This window comes from Anser cygnoides, chromosome 11 (genome assembly GCF_040182565.1).
Source record: "Anser cygnoides isolate HZ-2024a breed goose chromosome 11, Taihu_goose_T2T_genome, whole genome shotgun sequence".
Lineage (NCBI taxonomy): Eukaryota > Metazoa > Chordata > Aves > Anseriformes > Anatidae > Anser > Anser cygnoides.
In genome coordinates, this window is record NC_089883.1 from 9,049,330 (window position 1) to 9,063,134 (window position 13,805).

Genomic DNA, 13,805 nt, shown 5'->3' on the forward strand with positions numbered 1-13,805 from the left:
CTGGAGATCCATCGCGCTGCGTCTGCGCTGCTGACTGTACGTGAAGTAGAAATGTTCATCCTCTGTGTCGCTTGCGGCCTACCAGTAAGCGGCGTGGTGGGCGAGGGGGGTGTGCTGCCCTTCGCCTGGCCTCCTCCGCCAAAGGCAGCGGCAGGAAACCAAGGTGGAAGAAAGGGGTGGGGGAGCCAAACCAGGCTTGGCTGCCTCTGTTTCACACTGCAAATACGTAAATTTGGAGGCCTGGTCTCATGCAAGCCATGCCCCCGGGCTCCCGCACTGACCTCAGGCCATGGGTTCTTCCCAGTCCTGCTGATTGTCCTGCTGCAAGATGTTCCGACCCTGGTCCAGGCCGGAGAAGAAAACCAGGTCCAGGCAGAGATGCCATGGGTCCAGGAAGCACATGTGCATGGTCAGGAGGTGGGGAGAGCCCCTGCACGCCCCAGCCAGGCTCCTGGCCCTTGTCAGCCCTTGCTGCTGTCAGACCCTCACCCATGCCAGCTCCACGCAGGTCCAACGGTTGCGGTTGGCTTCTAGGTGGCAGAGTCCGGTAGACACATGTACTGCGTTGGCATGGCAAGTCGAGCAGAGCAACCATCTCTTCATCACGTGCACTTCAGCCAAGACACGGGAGCGCGGTTCCCGCTTCCTAGCAATTAACTCAGTCTTTCCCATTCAACAGTTGGAAGTGCTGCACGGACCTGTGGATCTGCAGATTCTGGGAGCTTCATCTTCCAGTTGGGAAATCCCAGAAAATTGCTATGACAAAACATTCTTCCTGTCATCCAAACACAAGGAAACAGGAAAATGTCAGGAATATTGCATATGTGGTCTACTTATCTCCCCTCTGTTTTCCTTCCCCTTTTCTCTCCTAAGTATAGCACAAGCCTAGCATCATCCAAACAAAGCTTTTGCACCTGCCATGTTCCAGAGATTTTGAAATTAAACCAAAGTGTGATTGGTTGTTGATGGTATCGATGGATACTGATGGATTTATATATCTATTTTTTTGCCATTTTAATCATAAATGAAGTAGCAACATAAGATGTTGTTTTAGACAGAGAGATGAAATGCAACTGAACTTCTCCTGAAAAATGAATGCTTTCTTGAAGACCCTTGTACAGGTTCAAGAGGGTATAAATGATGTAATTATGAGGAGGAAGATCTAGTGGAACCTAAATCAAAACTCCTTTCTTTACTTTGTATTTTCCCAGGAAAGTCACTGGAGCTAGTGCCTGGATTTAATGTGATTTTTTTTTTTCAGCTTTTGAGTATGTTGCCAGGAGCCTCGCTACAGTGAAATAACTCTGCAGTGCCATCACTACCAACAAGAGGTATTTAGTGAAAAATGGAGTGAGCGGTTTCCTAAGTAGTAAAAGACTTGCTGGCTGGTAAAGCACAACGAGTGGTGTTGGCCAGCAGGCAGCACAGGCTGGATCTCAGCAGCCCTGGGCTCAGCCCTGGGCTGTGCTGCAGACCTGCACCCCGAGATACGGCCCTTCATCTCCCACCCAGCCCTGCTGGGTCTGGTTCGGTTATTTGTGGAAATCAGTGGAATTACTTAAAGACAGCGAGGCTGAGCATCAAAACCATTAATCAAATGAGGAGCTATTAGGGAGGGAAAGGAGGGCTGAAGGCGACTGGATTTCCCCTAGCTTTGCTGCTGCCCTTCCAGGTACTCGGGAGCATCCTCTGTGGCCAGGGCTGGGTACGTGGGACGTGGAGGAGGCTGGGCAGGATGCAGGTGCAATGGGCCCAGAAGCTCGTGGTCCCTGGGGTCCTGGCTAAATGGGAAGAGCAAAGTCCCTTAGCTGTGGGGCTGCTGGTGGGGCAGGCCCTATTTATTCACATTCTAGGTGGGTTCAGTTGCGAAGTCTTTGCGGCCAGGACTGTTTTCAATCTGGTGCCTGTGCCCAGAATAACAGGAGCAGGATGTCAGTGGGAGCCTCCAGAGCTGCTGCAGCACAAATGCTCATCAGTCACTAACAGATAATGTTTCCTGTCTCCAGCTTTAAGAGAGCCTTGTGGCCCAAGTGAATAGAAGCCTTCCTCTCTCTTTTCACTGTTGCGGTCTCCGGTTCGGGCAGGTATAACGGGAGGGCCTGCTCGCTGCTCCATCAGCTCTGGATGCTCTCTGGGAGCCATCAGGGAGACCCGGTGGCTCCTGAGAGAGAAAAATCACACACCCAGAAAGGCTTGGACGATGACCAGGTGCCCCACGCCTCGGGAGAGCAGCGCTATCCGCGGCTCTGCCCAGGGGTGCTGCCTGGACACCGGCCAGGCCTGGGCGAGATGGCCGGGCAGAGCGCGGCGAGGGAGCCGGGAGGAAGGAAATGAAGTCAGCGCTGTGACCCGCACCAGCTGCACGCTCGCACTCTGCCGCAAGCTCGTTACCCCCTGACCGCGCGGTGCCCCGAGGTGCTGCTCCAGCTGCTGGGGGGCTGCCGAGCCTGGCACGGGTCCGGCCTCTTCTCGAAGCTCCTTTCCAGTGCCAGGCAGCTCCTTCCCCAGGGCCCGGGTGGAGCGGTGGTGGCTGAATGAGTAACGCCAAAATCTTGCTGCGTGGAGACGTGCACGGATCAGTGCCATCCCTCCCGGGTCTGTGCGGCGGCCAGTGCTGAAAATGTTGGGTGAGTAGCAATCCCAGAAAATAATTGTGTTATCAGGACGTGACAAGTCGAGTGGTTTAACGGTATGTCCGAGTACAACCAGCACAACAGCCTGCTGCTGGGACAGCCAAGCCATGGCCCTGTGGTGATGACAGAATCCTAGAATGCCTCGGGTTGGAAGGGACCCTAAAGACCATCTGGTTCATCTAATTCCAACCCCCCTGCCATGGGCAGGATGCCACCCACTAGATCAGGTTGCCCAGGGGCTCATCCAACCTGGTCTTAAACACCTCCATGGATGAGGCATCCACAACCTCTCTGGACAACCTGTTCCAGTGCCTCACCACCCTCTGAGTGAAGAATTTCCTCCTAACATCTAATCTAAATTTCCCCTCTCTTTTAGTTTAAAACCATTCCCCCTTGAGTTATCATTAGGTCCTGTCCCTGCTGGCAGCGGCGCTGGGATAATCGCAACCCCGATCCTGGGGCCGTGGCTGGGGCAGGAGGAGGTGAGATCGGCCAGGCGGTGCTGCGGCTGCTGCAGACACCAGGAGATGAGGTGAAACGGATGGAGCTTGGCCTCTTCACAACTTCTAGTAGCACTGGTTTGCTCGAAAAAGTAGCAGCTGGAATGAGAGCAGCTGCAGCTGCGGGGTAGGAGGCCAAAGGAGAAAGAGGCAAGAGGAGGGAAGGCCGCTGCTAGGAGATTCACTCAGTCAAGCCAGCTGCAGATCTCTCGTGGCTTTTTTTGTTTGTTTGTTTTGTTTTTTAATTGATTTTTATACTAACAGACAAACTGATTTTTTTTTTTAAATGTTTCTCTTATAGTGAGTCATTTCCTGGGAGTGGGAGGGAAAGAGAATTTTTCTCAAAGCTTCAAAACAGTGTTTTGGGGTTGGGGTTGAGGGGCGGAGGGTTCGTCTCTTGCTCGCTTGTTTGCTTTCACTGAAACAGCTACATTAAAACAAGCATGAAAGCAAAAGCCGGAGGCTGACAATTCCTAAACCTCTGCCAGAGTTGCTGTTTGCTCACAGAAATGGGTGGCCATATAACGGGTGGCCCACGGCAGCGCACAGGGGAAGGGATGGTACCTGCTAAAGCAGCCAGGCAGCAGGCTGACGTGTCACCACATTCGCCCGCGGACGCTGATGCTTTTTCCAGCTCCTGCACGTCACTGGTGTCAGTGCCTGTCTGCTGCACAGCGCCCTGACCTTTCATCTGGTTTACACATTGAAATGGACTGTTTTGGCAGTGGTTTCCAGTTTAGCAAGCCACATGCCTTTGGAGTGTAGTGGATGTAGGGCAAAGCTGGCTATTGTCCGCAGAGCTTACGTGTTAGTAAATGCTGTTGGTCTGGGGAAGCCTAGTGTGAAGCACTGGTGAGTCTGGATTTTTTTTTTTTTTTGCTGTGAAGCTCTAAGTAAAATGTGCTTGTTAGCTCTTTGACTAATAAAAGCGGTCATCTGCAATCAAGCTAATTTGCTGGAGATTAGAGCCTAATTAAAACCAAAGAAGCGAGAGGGCTGCCAGCCTCAGAGCTAAGCACACACACAGAGCAGCGAGCAATGACAACCAGGAGATGCTCTGGCTTTTCGACAAGAAGCAGCAACTAGCCACCTTGAAGGACAAGCCGCACCACCCTGGAGCTCCCACGCACCAGCTACACTCCATCCTGTCCTGCCTGTGCGCTCAGGACAGGCAAATCCCTGTCGTGGTGGAACAAACAGCAAAAACTTCCCTTGACATCAGTGGGTCCTGGACTCATCTCGTGGCCTTTTTTGTTTGTTTGTTACGCATGTCCTGTAGTGCTTGGCGTGCAGAATGTTTTACGCATAGTTTCTCAGTGGAAAAGAAGGAAAACATATGCTTTGAGAGTTACTGCTTGTACGTCACGCAGTTGGCATGAGGGGGAACGTTGGTCTTGGTTGAGCATTGGCATAATTACGCTGGAAGTCAGAGTCAGTGCAGTTATTTGAGATCTGGAGAGGCTTAGCTCAATGCAATATTCAGCCTGTTGTCATCCCTAAATGGTATGCCATTAAGCCACTGGCTTGGGGGGAAGAAAATTTTTAAAGGGTGCTCATTGACGCAATGAACACGGTAGGAAATCTCAAAAGGCGTGCAGGAAGCAAGCCTGATCCTGCCTCCTCCCATCTTCTAGTCCCTTCTTGTATGGTGCGGGTACTTGCTAGGACCCCTAGCACTGCTTGGAGTGCAGTAATACCTGGGGCTAGGGGCTAGCCCTGGGAACTCAACAGGCACATGGTCAACATCAGGCCCTGGTAAAATGCAGCTTGTCTTGTGAAAACAGCTTGACTCTTATTCACAACAGATTGTATTAACCCATGCTCAGCTAAACTGGGGAGGGGTGGTGATTTAATATTTTAAAATAAAAGGAAGCAGGAGAATACTGATGACTAATTTCCTCCAAAAAACGTCACATAGGTCACCTTCATCATTGGTTGTTTGTTTTGCTGATTAGTCTTTAGGTAGATATTCATATATCAGCTATTATTTTCCGCTGTGAATTGTGGTTTTCTGCCCAGCAGCAAGTTCAATTTCCAGGGTAATGGGGAAGCCAACTCCTTTCTAACTACGCAAAAGATGAACTGTGTTTCCTGCAACTTTAATGTCTGATGTTACTAGTTGAGTAATAGCCGGACACAGCAGTGTCTTCTGTAAGGAAATATGCCAACAGTTGTTGCTTAGAAGTGAATAAAAAGTGCTTTTTTATTTAAAAAAAGTCTTGAATGACTTGAAGCTGCAATAACAGTCCTTTCCAGGCAAAGCTTACCCTTCCCATCAACAGGATGCATTGCTCTATTTCAGCAAGCGATAATATTGTTTTTAGTCACTACACATGCTTTGCTTCCTGTTGGGGGTATTGCACAAAAAAAAAAAATCTAATTTGTTGCATATCAGATAACTAATTCATTGTGTATTTACAGATGTTATATACAGAGATGTTTTCTAATACCATCTGCGTGTAAAGAAAATATCTTTATAGTAAGCTAGTGTGATCTGTTTATTGGCTGCATGAGCTGCAACAAAATTAAGGAGAGCACCCTCTAAATGAAAGACTGCACTGCTCTGTTAGTATTAGCAGAGCCATGTATATTTAGGGTCTCATTTTTCTGACTGTAAGTCAGGAGCATTTTACTGTCAGAAAACATTCATTCTGGCAGTACGAGACCTTTCCCCTACAATCTCCCAGTTGCTTAAAAGGCAATTACTGGGAGCAGTGGCAAGATTTAGCCTAAGGCCTTCTGCATTTGCCCCCTGCTAATGATCTGCTGGGATCCTGTCATCTGCCAAAACATAAGCATAGCAGCAGTGACTCTGATGTCTGTCACTGCTTCCTTACTTGCATTAACAGTTTATTTCATGGCTGACTTCCCATCGTGCACTTAGTTTCTCCGTGTCAAGCTGTACTAACGAACAGAGAACAGATCCTGAGCTCTCTGTCTTGCAGGGGAAAGGCACCAGCTGAAAGCAGCGGAGCCGCTCGCTTTGACCCTGGCCTGAGGAGGCCCCGCATCCACCTCCAGGTGAATGCCCTGGGGCTTCTCTTGCAGCCGAGCAAGTGCTGCTTCTGACATTCTCCTAGAAAAAAATAATCTTTCAATCATCCTTGCATTACAGAAATGGGGTGTCTGTCACGGTGCTCAAGCAATACGAGTTGGTGGCAGTGCCCCGTGCTCTGTGCTGCCAGGCCGCACGGAGGCCTCATGGCAGGGAGGCCGGGGCTCCGCAGGCACATTCCCTGAGATGCTGGGGGAGGAATCCAGGCCGGAGACAACTTTTGGGCCTGCAAATGCCAACCAAGGCTGTACTGTTGCCTCAATTTATTTATAAGTTTGTACCTATCTATCTATCCATACGTTTGAACTCCAAAGTAAGGCTGAACATGTGGTGAAGGGCCTGGAACACAAGTCCTATGAGGAGTGGCTGAGGGCACTCGGGTTGTTTAGTCTGGAGAAGAGGAGGCTCAGGGGAGACCTTATTGCTCTCTACAACCACCTGAAAGGAAGGTGTGGGGAGCTGGGGGTCAGCCTCTTCTTGCAGATACCTAGCGATAGCACTAGAGAGAACGGCCTCAAGTTACACCAGGGGAGGTTTAGGTTGGAAACGAGGAGACGTTTCTTCTCAGAAAGAGCAGTCATGCATTGGGACGGGTTGCCCAGGGAGGTGGTAGAGTCACCGTCCCTGGGGGTGTTCAAGGAAAGGTTGGACGTGGTGCTTAGGGACATGGTTTAGTGGGTGACACTGGTGGTAGGGGGATGGTTGGACCAGATGACCTTGGAGGGCTTTTCCAACCTTATTGATTCTATGATTCTAGCCACCAGCACAGCCCATTTTAACGTTCTCCTGTTGGGCTGTCCCCACCCAGGAGGGGGAAGGGGGTGCTATGCCACCATCTAACCCCGAGCTTCCTTCTTCCTGTGACTCAGGAGCCTCCCTTCAGGCCGGTGGAGGCAGCAATGAACTCATGGCCAGGCTGCACTGTCCTGTGACCCCACACCAGGAGCAGAGAGGGCTCCCAGGTCAAACGAAACGGTGCGTGTACAGGGAAATAAGGCCCCAGGGGAGCCTTGTCCTTGAGCCTTTATCCTCTTGCCACCTGAATGAATTCCCTGAACACTTCAGCTCAAGCCGTGCTCAGCTCCTTTATCATTTACGTCCCTTTTCCATCCTGTTTGTTCCGTCAGCCAGATCTTTCGCTGTGGGTATCTGACCCGGTTTCACTCATTTCCGTGAAGATCGGCCAAGTCTCCCAGGCTGGGGAAGCGGGTCACTGTGCGTGGCGTAGGCCGGGGCTTTGGCAGCAGGAGTCCTTCCCTCTTTCCTAGCTGAGAAGCCTTCCTGCTGACACGTGGAGCTGCCTTTCCACCTCCCCGGATGGTCGCCGGCTTCCGCAGGAGGAACGTCGGTAAGCGGTGTGAGGAACGGGAGGCTCTGGTGACTCAACAGCTGTGTGAAGCGCGCCTAAGTGAGTTCAGATAAATTTAACTCGGGGCTTGCTTTGTTTGAATAGCTTCAGACGTGAAGCAAAAGCAGCAGATTGTGGCTCCCCAGCCAGGGGGTTACTGCCAAACGGATGCGCTGCAGCAAGCGCTTACAAGAAACAAATGTATCTGAGATGGAGAAATAATCCTTCTGTTAAAAATTACTGCAAACAAAGCTGCAAATGTTGCCATCACGGTGGAAGCTTGAACTGTGACAGAGTGGATTTTCCATCCCTCAAAAAACAGCTTTTTGGCCAAAACTGGGAAGCAGAAAGCTTTCTATTCAAAAAAAAAAAAAAAAAAAAGCCACAGATCTACCCTTTCAATCCACTTTCTTTTTAGACAGTCTAAAATTATGCTTAGAGTTGTATTTATTAAGCTAAATGCTCTGCAGAGACCTAGTCCAGAAAAACAGGAAAGTAACCTAGTGTATGTGGACAGTTTTACTCATTTAATGGAACTACTGGACTGTTTCAAGTTAAGCGCCAGGATAAATACTGAATCAGTTCAGAGCCAAAATTTGTCCAATTTCTGTAAGAAAAAAAAATCCATCCCATTTCAGTACAACTAAAGAAGTACATTGAACTTTAACTAGTTTCTTTTTGAAATATAGACAGTAATTGTAACTTGTGAAAATAGACACCTCCCAGGCTGGGTGCTTGGAAATGAACAGCAAAGTTCACGTACTGACGTTTTCTGTAAAACAAATGAGCCCCACTTCATCATAATCTACTGTGGCACTACTCCCTAGAGTAAGCGGCAAGTATTTTTCTTGGTAAAGTGTGAATGACTCAGCCCAAAAGGGTTTTTTCCTCCAGTCCCCAAGCGACCAACAGGCAGGAAGAGGAAAACAGCGTGTTTCACATGGGAAGTTTTTCAGGGTCTTCCTGAACTTGTCAGACTTTCCTCCTCTGCTTTCCAACTCTGCAGTACTTTTACTGCAAGCTGGTGTTGGCTATGTTTAGACTTGAAAGCAATGCTAAGTGGACTAGCAGATGCATAGACCTATGTACTGTTCCTGGTCTACCTATTCCACAGTGCCTTCACTAGCAGATTAACTTCAGCGTCGAGATGCCGTGAGCAAGCCCCCTGGTCTAGAAAGGAGCTCTGGCATTTAACGTGGCTGCTGAAAGCCTCGCTGATGTGAATCAGACAGCCTGTAGGAACGGGGGTGTCTCCTCTCAATAACCAGAGCACCGAGAAGACCTGTCTGCTGTGACCACTCTGAGGAGCTGTGAGCATCATCTCCTACAGCATTTGTAGAATCCAGCCTTTATTAACCACTGACAGCCACTGTGAGCACCAAACTCCCTTTTACTTATTAGTGAGACATCCATGTTCTTGTTGTGGGAGAATAAGGAATGTGTACTTAGCTGTAGTACAGCTCTCAGCAAATTGTGACCATCACAGAATTGTTCCAATTACTCTGTCATTATATATACGATTAATACGTGAAAGCCAAGGCAGTCAAACATATGCTTTGGGTTTTATCTTTTCCACAAGCCCCTAATCTTTCTTCAGGAAATTACCATATGGTTTATCTGTACCTTGGCATTAATTTTTAAAACCTCAAGATTTTAACCAGAAGGAACTGGTTGTTTACTGTTTTTCTTTCATATAAATGTAGTTGTTGTTACCTCATTAACTATTTAGGATCTGGCAGGCTATCGCAATGAGCTTAGCTTGGCAGAATCACAGGGTTGTAGCCCCTGAAGGAAAATGCCATTGCTCTCCTCAAAGGAAGCAGTAACAAACCCTTAATAAGATATGTTTGGCAAGAAGTTATGAAATAACTATTAAGCTGATTTACATGCCTTTCTTTTTTCATTCATGTTGCCCTATCTAAATGCGTACTTAACGTTAATCTGCTATCACAGTAACTTGGATTATTTTGTTTCTGGGTTTAGCATCCACATCACTGTCATTTAATTTCATTACCGCTACTTCACCAGTAAGTAACGAGTGTCTTTTTATCTATACACCCATTCTCTTGCAGCCAAAGTGATCAGCAGCCTGTCTCTTCAAAAATACCTGTCACACAAAGCTGAAGAATGACTAAGATAGCTCCATTCATTTCTTATGTTGCCAGAGAGTTCATATACATAGAGTTTGCTAATTAGGTACAAAAGCATGTGAGATTTTAGAAGACTGGGGACAAATCTGTCGAAAGCTTTATGCACTTCCAAAATAATTTTTTTTTTCAAGTAAGCACATTTCCCCTAAAGTACCTCAGTTATAACAGCAGATGTTGCCCAGCAGGTTCAGCAAAAAAGGGGAAAAAAGTTACATTTCCATCGGATGGTAAATAATATTTGTTTATTTTCTTCTGGCAATGTGAGTCAAAAAGAAGTGAAATGTTTAATCTCTTTTGGGAAATGTGAGCATTTGCTTCTGCTGGTCATTTTTCAGCGTCCAGGCTTGGAGGGCTGACTCGTGGCTAGGGCTGGCATTTCACCACATAGAAGTACATTTGTTGTCCGCTCATGGCCAGCCTAAGGGGCTGTCAGAGAGACCACCTTGGTCACCCTGGCTGGCCAAAAGCCTTGGTGGTGTGTGTCACCCATAGAAAAGAAGGGGTCTGAAAATGAGAATATTAAGTGCTTCCTAAAAGGCAGGGCTGACCCGAGCGTGTCCCCTGTACTCAGCGCTGTATTTGTTTGCAACTCTGCAGGTGCCAAGTGTGTTGACTGGATGAGAAGCAGAGAAACGCAACCTGATAAGGACAACTGTGATGCTCTGCGTCTTGGTAGGAACAAGCAACAGCAAAGAAATGGGGTGAGGAGCCAACAGAGCGAGCAGCAGTAGTGCTGAGAAGGCATGGGAGTTAGAGTGGGTTGCAGGCTCACGGGGAGCCAGCAGTATCATGTAGCTCTTAACAAAAAAGGGGAAAAATAGCCAATATCACACTGGTCAGTGAAAGTACAGTCTATAAGCTGTGAGATCATCCTACTACTCTGCGCAGCAGGAGCTAGGCCACAGCTGGGGGACCATTTCCAGCCTGGGGCTGTGCACTTGAGGACAGCTGTGGGTCACCTTCAGGGAGGCAAAGAACAGGGATAATTCAGAAACAGAAGTTACAAAGAGAAGTTGAAGGAACTGCGTTAGTCAGAAGGAATGACTGGAGAGAGAGAGAAGGATAAATACGTAAATAGCTGCTGCGAAGAGGAAAAAAGACTATTCTTAACACTGCCTGTGGATGGGAAAGGTAGTGGTGGGTTTAAGCAATATAAACACTTAGTTCAGAAATTAAGGAAAGCATTGGCAAAGGGGAAGAATGGGGCCACAACGGAGCAGGCTGCCTAAGACTGCTTCAAGAGGTGTGTTTCAAGAACAGGTTATATAATATTTTTTTATATTTTTTGGGACTGGTATGGGTTTGCCTTCAAGCAGGACAGGGACGCTTCCGAAAAGGCCACTCTGTTCTCCTTTTTATGCTTCTGTGTTTGGATGAAATTGTATTGCCTTTTTAGATAGGACCAAGTACAGAAGAATTTTCTAAAAAACCTCCCCTAGACTATGAACATCAGGGTTTGATCTTTTGTAAACCACACCAATGGAAAGGCCTCAGTGTAGGTAATGCCTGAGAGCTGGGCTATGTTGTTTCTAGCCTCAAAGGCATACTCCAGGTGAAAACATGTGACGTGGTTTTCAGATTTACATCCCTTTCAGGGAGTCCAGGAATGATATCAGACTAATGGCATTTTTGGTTTGTCTGATTTGAGAAAACGGGAGTTTGAGTGAAGTTGAGAGGAAAAAATTGATATACCTCCCACATGAAATAAAAAACATCCATGGCCCTTCTGTGCCTATACTTTTAAAAATGAAATTCATGCTGATTATAATAGGTTTATTCCAGTTGAATGATATGGCTTAGAGTCTGTATGTGAAGATTGTCTTCATTTGAATGACAGTTGGAAAGGTTCACATGCTTCAATAAAGCATTGCTGCTTTATTACAGACTTAAGCCTAGATGTACTTTTCTATTTCAATTACATGACCAGCACTCATGAACGGGAGCCTAAGCTTTATCTCCACTGACCTTGAAACCCCCCTGGAGGTTTATGATGAAATGAAGCATATGTTTTCTGGTGATTTCTGGAGAACGAGGAAACACAAAATACAGTGTTCTGTTTTGATTCTAGTTTTGATTTTCTCAGGAACCAATGTGATACACCACTGGAGAATTGCGAAGGTCTTTACTCTTGTTCCCTTGCCATGCACAGATGTGGCAGTGCTACGCAGATACAGAGACTGGGATCGCACACATGACAGCCTCTCCCCTGAATATTTGCACGAGCGTAAACCAGGAGAACAGTAATTCTGTCTCTTGCTGATAAATCAGATCATCTTAGTAGCTGAGCTACTGTAATGAATTAAATGGATGCCTACACCTCAGTCACATTAATGACTCTGCGCTAGTGTAGACATACACAAATTAGCTTTTAATTGATAGCTTGATTACTGGTCTAGACACAGCGGCACAGAGCTCTGGCTTTGTCCATATTTTATTTGGTAGCAAGGCTTCAGTGCTTACTCCAGTTTCTGACCCAAATGAAGTGAGTGCACTAGTTACAGCTTCCATACAGAGATCCCAAAGAGTCTTTGCAGCCTGTTTGTTATAGACCTGCTGAATGCATGGATGGAAGCAGGGCACGAGTCAGCTGCTCTCAGGTTACTGTGGCCCCAGTGGGGATCCCGGACATATCAGCAGAATAAAAATTCTCACCAAGGGATAGGGTGGAAAATGGTGGGCAAGGGCATGAATGCAAACAGAAATACACCTGTGTGAATGTGCTCATCAGAAACTGATTTGCCTTGCACCCCAAGTATTCAGTGACTGCAGATTAGATAGATAAAGCTGTTTTGATTTCTAAATATTTTTGTGTGTTTTCTATTGTTTTTCTCTCTCCTTTTTTTTTTCTCTCTCTCTCTCTCATGCACTGCCTTTATGTCTATGTCTTACTGTTCTTCAAGCTTCTTTTCCCTACGGCTTTCACTACTACTTCATCTCAGTTCTTCCCATGTAGCAATGCAGATTTACAACCCCTTTCATTTCCCAAGACACTGCTTATCGTCACAGGGCAAAAATCAGTCTTTTCTTGCCAGGTTATGCAGCCATCCTTCCCAACACTCGTGAATGAGTCTAGATTGCCATTCCCTTGGGGACTAAACTAGATTGGGATTTATTAAACCCTTAGCCCCCTGTTTGAGTGATATATGGCTTCAGGCAGGAGGCACTAAGACGAATGCACACTGCTTCTTTGTAAAGGCACAGTAAACCATGCTACAGAGTGCATTGCCCCAGGCATTCCTAAACTACCTCGTCCTGTGTCAGCAAGATGCTTTAAGAACTCTCTATGGAGCTTTCACTGCTCCATTTTCCCTCCGCTCCCACCCTGTGCATTTCAGTACAGTAAGGAAAAGATTTCGCCCTTAATTGAAATTCCTTTCATCAGCCCAGATATAGCCTGAACAAAGATACTGACATGAAAAAGCAGTCAAGAACATATCTTTAAAATGTCAGTTTGCCAGTGACAAGCATAAAATGCAGTCACTGCAAATCAAGACTCTGAACCCTCCTTGTATGTCACAGTTGCCCCCCTCCCTCCCCACTTTCCCCCCTGTAAGTTTTGTTGTTTGTACATTTTTGTTTTCCTTTCCACATTCTTCTCATACTGCATTCACAGCAAATGTGAGAATAGCTGGGTCTTGATTAAACTCTTGCAAACCTTAGAGAAAGCTGTTTTAAAACCTGAATAGTGTCATTTATCTTAGACTCGTACCTCTGGAAGAAATCGATCTGTCAAGCTCTGTGGGTTTCCTCTACTATTTTTCCTTTTTTGATTCATTCTGGTAAAGTAATTGATGCACTTTTGCCCACAAAGACCTGTAAATTTAATGCTACATGGGTCTACATGGCAGGAAATTGCTACGATCTTGCTCAGCCGCAGAAAGAAAAGTAAGAAATGAAAGTTCTTTCCACTGGCACAATGTAGGGAAGACTACACCCAACAGAAAAAACATAAGCGTGGGCCATCTACTGAAGGCTATATTTAGCGTGCTTACCAAGGGTGCCTAATTTAGGTGTTACATCTTAAACTCTTGGCTGTACAGAGACCAGTCTCTGGCGCCCTGGCAGCTTGAGCGACCCGAAGCATCCACCACCCTCCGAGGCTTCAAGGCTACACCAAGC